Genomic DNA, 7,698 nt, shown 5'->3' with positions numbered 1-7,698 from the left:
ACGTAAAATCAGGGACTCCACCGGAAAAATTACAACAAATACACACGATATGCAAACAATCATAAGGAACTATTTCCAGAACCTCTACTCACTAAAGAACAAAAATTTTACACAAGTGGATCAATTCTTAGAGAAATACAAACTGCCCAAACTGAACCAAGAAGAAATAAATCAACTAAATAAACCAATAACTTACAGCGAGATACAGGAGGTAATCAAGCACCTCCCAATAAAGAAAAGCCCAGGCCCAGATGGACTCACCAACGAATTCTACAAAACCTTTAGTGAGGAGCTAATACCAATACTCCTCAAACTCATCCTCGAAATAGAAACAGAGGGAGAAATCCCAAACTCATTCTATGAAGCTGATATTATACCCATCTCCAAACCAGGCAAAGACCTAGCAAAAAAAGAGAACTACAGACCAATATCACTAATGAACACAGATGCAAAGCTCCTCAATAAAATATTAGCTAACAGTATCCAGAAACTGATCAAGAAAATTATACATCATGACCAAGTAGGCTTCATCCCAGAGTCACAAGGATGCTCCAACATCTGTAAATCAATCAATGTAATTCACCACATCAACAGAACTAAAATCAAGAATCATATTGTTATCTCAGTCGATGCCCAAAAAGCCTTTGACAAAATACAACATCCATTCTTATTAAAAGCTCTGGAGAGAACATAATAGATGGATATTCCTCATAACAATAAAAGCCATATACAACAGACCAACTGCTAACATCATATTAAATGGAGAGAAACTTAAATCTTGAATCTTGGGCCTGGTACCAAATACTTAACCACTTGAGCCATATCTGTAGTGTTTTTAAAAAAATAGTTTATTTATTTTTTATTTTTATATTTAAGTAGTTGTACAAAAGGATTTCAATTCAACGTGACAATGTGTGAGTATGACACGTCTTGATAAAAATTTCTTCCTTCAGGGCCTTACACTAACCTTACTGGAGCTTGTCTGAAGTCTTCATCTCCCAAGTATCTGGGATTACAGGAGTGGATCACATTTGCAACATTTTACTGGGTTTCTTTCACTGAAAATACTTGTTGTACATGCTCAGATTTTGCCTTTTGAAGCAAATGACTTCAGACTGGGATTCTATAAAAAAAATTTCAATGACTCTGAGTATTATTTTGTTAAGTTGCTGGGCAGGCTTGTTTTTGTGTGAGAAGGAAGGTCAGAGGCAGGTAGGAAAGAATATGAAAGACTCAGAACTGACAGGTGGAATGAAAGATGGACTGTTTGAAGAGTGTTGTCTACTTCAAAGCTTTTAATAACACTTTAGGTTTCTAGACATGGGTGGGGGAGGTCAGGGGTGTTCCTAGTCACTAGTACAAAGACCAGACTAAGTTTCCTGAAAAAGATGGGAAACTAACTGCTGTTTTGTTTTTTCTGTCCTGAGAAAAGATCTGTAGGTTAATTGAAGTGGAGGAGGTGAATGGAAACAAAAGACAACTGAGAGGTGAAGGCCTTTGAGCTGTGATCTTGCCATCTGAGTGAGAGTCAGATGTTCAGGTCAGAATGTCCTGGATTTTTTTTCTTTTTGTCGCTAGGATTGAATTATCCCAGGTGGAATCAAAATTCTAATATATGCCCCAAGGAGAGTATTGGAAATACCCTGCTATGAATAAAGCTTTTCAATATTTGAGAAAAAGATCTGTGTTAACCTATCTTACTCATTCATTTCCTATAAGCACTTCACATTCTGCATCTCCTTTGATACTCTACATTGAAGGCTGGTGATAAACTGCTTCCTTTTGTACATGACTAATCCTACAGTTTTTTTCTCTGACATTTTATCTCGTAAAGACCATCTTTGTTAGGTTTTATCTATGATGAGTATAAACAAGCCCCATGGTATGCTATTTTATGTCTTCCAAGGTGATTTCATGCTAGTAGCAATGTTCAGAATGTCCCTTTAATTCTAAATTCTATTAAAGACTGACCTTTGCATTATTTTGGCTATAAGAGAAATTTCCCCAATCTTCTTAAAATAGTAGACTTTCTTTAAAGTCAATAGCTTGACCTGTAAATAAGTGATTTAAACTGGTGAGCCACTAAAAGAATCCATAATTTGCTTTTGTTTTTCAAAGAAAAGGTTTAAAAAAGATAAAGCCAAATAATGTAGACTTTGGAATGGATCATATGTACCTAAGAACAATACTATAAAACTACAGTATTCCAAAGAAACAACTTGTCTCTTTATTCTCTTCTAGTTTTATCTTTCATTCATTTTAATATTCTTATGGTAGTATATAGAAAATAATATTTACATTAAAATCTGACTTTTGTAGCTCTATTGCAATAAAATTATATTCCACTAATAATTTTGAAAGATAATATTTTTCATAGTCAAATACAAATGAATTAGTTATTTTCCTTTCCTTTCTAATACTTGCAGAGTAGAGGTGGACATGATGAAAGGGAGGTGTAAGATACATGGGGTGTGGAAAAGTTTGGAAGTTCCTCAATAGATAGGCTGCTATCTTGATAAAACAAACTTTTTTCTCTAGGGGGAAATGTGAATATCTTCTAATAGGCAGACCTCAGCCACAATGGTTTCTTCCTGATCTCAGAAACCTGTAAATATGGTATACAACATGCAAATGGGAACTTGTGGATATGATTAAGGATTAAGTTAAGGATTCTGGCATAGGCTATTATTATGTGGTATTTAATAGGGCCTAAATGTAGTCTTTGTAAGAGAAGGAAGTCAGACGCTGGTGGCTCATACCTACAACCCTAGCTACACAGGAGGCTGCAATCTGATAAGTTTGAAACCATCTGGGTCAGGAAAGCCCGTGAGACTCCTGTCTCCAATTAATTATCAAGAAGTCAGAGTGGAGCTGTGGCTGAAGTGTTATAGCACCAGCTTTGAGCATAAGAAGTTAAAGCCCCCAGGCCCTGAAGGCAAGCCCCAGGACAGGCACCCCACACACATACACATGTGCTGGCGCGCACACACATCTTTGTAGGAGGAAAGGCAGGAGAGATCAAGGAAAGAGGAGGTTGGAAGCAGAGGTTAGAGGGATGAGAGAAAGGGACCATGAACCAGAAATGTAGACAGCCTCTATAAGTTGGAAAATGCAAGTAAATTCTCTTCTAGAGCCCCTAGGGGGAAAATCTGTCAAATAGCTTGGTTTTAGGTTTTGTTTTTTTTTAAAAAATAATTACTTATTTATTGCCAAGGAGATGTACAGAGGGGTTACAGTTTCATAATAAGGCAGTGGGTACATTTCTTGTACAATTTGTTACCTCCTCCCTCATTCCTCCCCTCCCCCTTTCCCTCTCCTCCCAAGAGTTGTTCAGTTGGTTTACACCAAATGGTTTTGCAAGTATTGCTTTGGGAATTGTCTTTTTACTCTTTGTATCTTGATTTTGATATTCCCTTTCCCTTCCCTAGTTCTAATACCAGTATACACAGTATACAGGGTATTCAGATGAGATACAGTGATAGCGCGAGGACAGCCACAGGAAGGGGATACAAGAGGATCATCAAGAAAAAAAAGCTATAGTTTCACATGGCATGTTGAAAGTAATTACAACAGTGATATAACACTCGTTTGCATAACATGGAGTTAATTTTACTTATCATCATCTTATGTGTTCATAAGGGCATAGCTATTGGGCTCTTGTGATCCTCTGCTGTGACTAGCCTAAACCTGTGTTAACTATTCCCTATGAGAGAGACCACAGAGTCCATGTTTCTTTGGGTCTGGCTCACTTCACTTAGTATAATTTTTTCCAAGTCCTTCCATTTCCTTATGAAGGAAAATTTCCTGATCCATTCGTCTACTGAGGGGCATCTAGGTTGGTTCCATATTTTGGCAATGAAAAATTGTGCTGTGATGAATGTTGTTGTACTGGTGGCTTTAGTGTGTTCTTGTTTGTAATCTTTTGTGTAGATGCCCAAGAGTGGGGCTGCTGGGTCATAGGGGAGCTCTATGTTTAGTCTTCTGAGGAATCTCCATACCCGTTTTTGGAGTGGCTGAACAAGTTTACATTCCCACCAACAATGAAGTAGGGTTCCCTTTTGGCCACATACCCGCTAGCATTTGTTATTGTTAGTTTTCCTGATAATGGACATTCTTACTGGGGTGAGGTGGAATCTCAATGCTGTTTTGATTTGCATTTCTTTTATGGCCAGTGATGTAGAGCACTTTTTCATGTTTCTCTTGTCCATTCTCATTTCCTCTTCAGAGAAGTCTCTTTTTAAGTCTTTAGCCCACTTGTTGAGTGGGCTGTTGGTTCTTTGAGGTTGTTTTGGAGGAATTTAATTTTTTTATTTCTGCATATATTTTAGATATGAGGCCTTTGTCTGTTGTATGGCAGGTAAGGATCTTCTCCCAATGTGGGCTTTCTTTTTATCTTGGAAGCTATGTCCTTTGCCCTGCAGAAGCTCTACAGTTTGGTGCAGTCCCATTTGTCCAATCTTTCTTTGATTTGTTGTATTTGTGGGCATTTGGTAAGGAAGTTTCGTCCCGTGCCAAGGAGCCCAAGTGTTTCTCCTACTCCTTCCTTTAGTGTTTTCAGGGTATCTGTTTTAAGTTCTAGGTCTTTGATCCATTTGGAATTGATTTTGGTGCAGGGTGATATATAAGGATCTAGTTTTAATTTGTTGCAAGTGTTGAACCAGTTTTGCTAGCACCATTTGTTAAAGAGGCTATCTTTCTTCCATCCTATTTTTTTTAGCTCCTTTATCAAAGATTAAGTAAGCATAGTTCTGCGGATTTATTTCTGCGTCTTCAGTTCTGTTCCATTGGTCCTCAGGTCTGTTCTTGTGCCAATACCAAGCTATTTTTTTTTTTTATTACTACAGCTTTATAATACAGCTTGAAGTTTGGTATTGTAATTCCTCCAGTGTGGGAGGATGATTTCTCTGACTATAGGGGATTTAGCCTCGGCACAGATATCCTGATGCATTATTAGCAAACTACTGGGCCTATGGGGAAACATCTCCATTAAAGAATCTCCTGTCTTTTTTTTTTGGCCAAAGGAAGCCACTTTGTCCTGAGACTCTCCTCCCCTGAATAGAGAGTCCCTGGGGAGACTTGTTTGCCCAGTTGCTCGGGGGAAGTGTCTTCATAGTAGGTGCGAAATCCTAGTACGGGTCCAACACTCTGCATCCTCCATGTCCTGACTTTCGGCTGCAGGTAGCCGGGTCCAACACTCTAGCACTGTTCTTTCTACTTAGGCTTGTTTTTGCTATTGGGGGTCTTTTTATTGTTCTATATGAATTTCTGGGGTGCTTCCTCTATTTCATTAAAAAATGGTATTGGGATATTAATGGGTGCCAAGTAGCAGGAAAATTGATATGGTTTTAGTTTTATTAGTTTCATTTTTTTTTTTCCTTTCAGAACTGCAAGAGACTCAGCCTTCTAAGTAGCTAGGATAACAGTAGTGAGCCATCAATGCTTGGCTTATGATACAATTTTTTTAAGGACAATTTTCTTTTTCCATCATAAAGCTTGAACTTAGGGCTGGGGTGCTGTCTTTGAACTGCTTTCACTCAAGGCTTAGCATTCTACTACTTTGAGACACAGCTGTACTTCTGGTTTTCTGGTGGTTAATTGGAGATAAGAATATCAAGCTTTTCCTGAATGGGCTGGTCTCCAACTGTAATCCTCAGATCTCAGTTTCCTGAGTAGCTAGGATTACAGGTGTTAGCCACAAGTGCTGGCTTAAAGATAACCTTTGTTAAAAATGGGAGATAATTTGAAATTTGTTTAAACTAACTATAAAACTTTTGCTGACCTTTGCTATGTTTTCTTTGAATCTGTATCTAGCTATGTGATTTAGCATAAAGTAAAATTACCTTGGGATGACTGGGAAAAAGATATGATGCCTGAACCTTCAGTAGCCATCTTGTGACCATGAACTTACAGTATCTAAAAGCCTAAAGGCCTAAAAGTCAACACATTGAGATTGGCAGAGTAAAAATTCCTTGATGGCATTGTTAAACCACTGTAGCATATCTAGAACAATTTGTTTCCAGGTTATTACATGTGACATATATTAAGAATCATGATGGTTTATGGAAATATTATATTTGAAATCCGCCATAAGTTATATATGATCTGTATGTTGAGATAGATGTAGTAACGAATGAAAAATTGACTCAGTCTATGTGATAATTCTCTTCAGATTTATCCTAGTCTCCATTCTGAGAAGACTTTTTTTAAAAAATCTTTTTACTGTTTGAAAGCACTGAGTCAAATGCAGGAATATTTGTTGTGCTAACAACACTAATTCAGATGTTCATTTCTCTCAAGGAATTTGGGAGAAAAATAGCAACTATACCAATTAATTGGGTTTGGAAAGTAACAAGCACAAAACTGAATAGGCACACTCATTTTGATGGAATTCTGGCTGACATTCTACTCATCACACATTCAGACAACTAAAGACTATATAAAGTAAATGAACATTACAACACATGAAATACAATATTTCTTAAACAAATTTGATTGTAAGAGAAATCTCCAACTTTGATAAATGGTTCTTTAGCCTTACCCTCTTCATTCTTCTCTGAAACTATTGTAGCAGTAGAAAAATGAGATGTCTTTTAGTGATTTAAGATTAAAGTAAGATTAAAGTAAGATGATGCAGTGAAAAAATTGAAGTTATACCTTAAGTATGCAAAATTATTCATGAAGAATTAAATGATATTTAATTTATTTTCCAAGTCACTTGGTTGTGACTAAGAGAATAGCTGAGTTTGTAGGTACATTTGTAGGTGTATTTACAAACATGAATTGCCTTTTTCTTCTCTTTGAGTACAGAGCTTGACATGTTTATCTAATACACAATGGACCTTTCAAAGCTAAAGCTTTAACTTTTATTTTCTTTTTCCTGCTAACGTATGTCTTCATGCATTCATTTTATTCCTTTTTTTTTTGTGCCAGTCCTGGGCCTTGGACTCAGGGCCTGAGCACTGCCCCTGGCTTCTTTTTGCTCAAGGTTCACACTCTGACACTTGAGCCACAGCACCACTTCTGGTCTTTTCTAAATATGTGGTGCTGAGGAATCGAACCCAGGGCTTATGCATTCATTTTAGTATTTCTGAAAAAGAAATGATCACAAATATAAAGCTTTTGACACATGATCAGCTGTAACATTTTATTTATTTCTAAATTCCAATTTATAAACTCCTTATGCCCTTTCTTAAGTAATATTCAAAGTGGCAGTTTTTTGTCCATTGGAAATTCTTTCAGCTAGACACCTTTCACTTGTAGGAGTAGTCAATAGATAACTCACAGTACCAATTTGTTAAGAGTAGCCTTAACCAGGTGCCAGTGGCTCACTCCTGAAATCCTAGCTACTCAGGAGGCTGGGATCTGAGGATTGCTACAGGAAACCAATCCAACCAGGGAAGTCCTTGAGACTCTTTTCTCCAATTAACCACCCAAAAGGTAGAGTAGAGCTGTTTGGTAGAATGCCAGCTTTGAGCATAAAAACCTCAGGGGTAGTACTCAGGCCCTGATTTCAAGTCCTAGTGCACACACAAAGGAAGAAATGTAGCCTTAAAATTACCCTTTCCAGATTCTGTAGGTATATGCCATTTTGATTTCTTTGCAGGATTATTACGCATATGTTAAAAACTTCTTGAAAGATATGGTATCTTTCATGCATGCTGACCTGAAGCTTAGTTTAGAACCTCAGTGTTATTGGAA

Source organism: Perognathus longimembris, chromosome 9 (assembly GCF_023159225.1).
Source record: "Perognathus longimembris pacificus isolate PPM17 chromosome 9, ASM2315922v1, whole genome shotgun sequence".
Lineage (NCBI taxonomy): Eukaryota > Metazoa > Chordata > Mammalia > Rodentia > Heteromyidae > Perognathus > Perognathus longimembris.
This window is presented reverse-complemented; position numbering follows the sequence as displayed.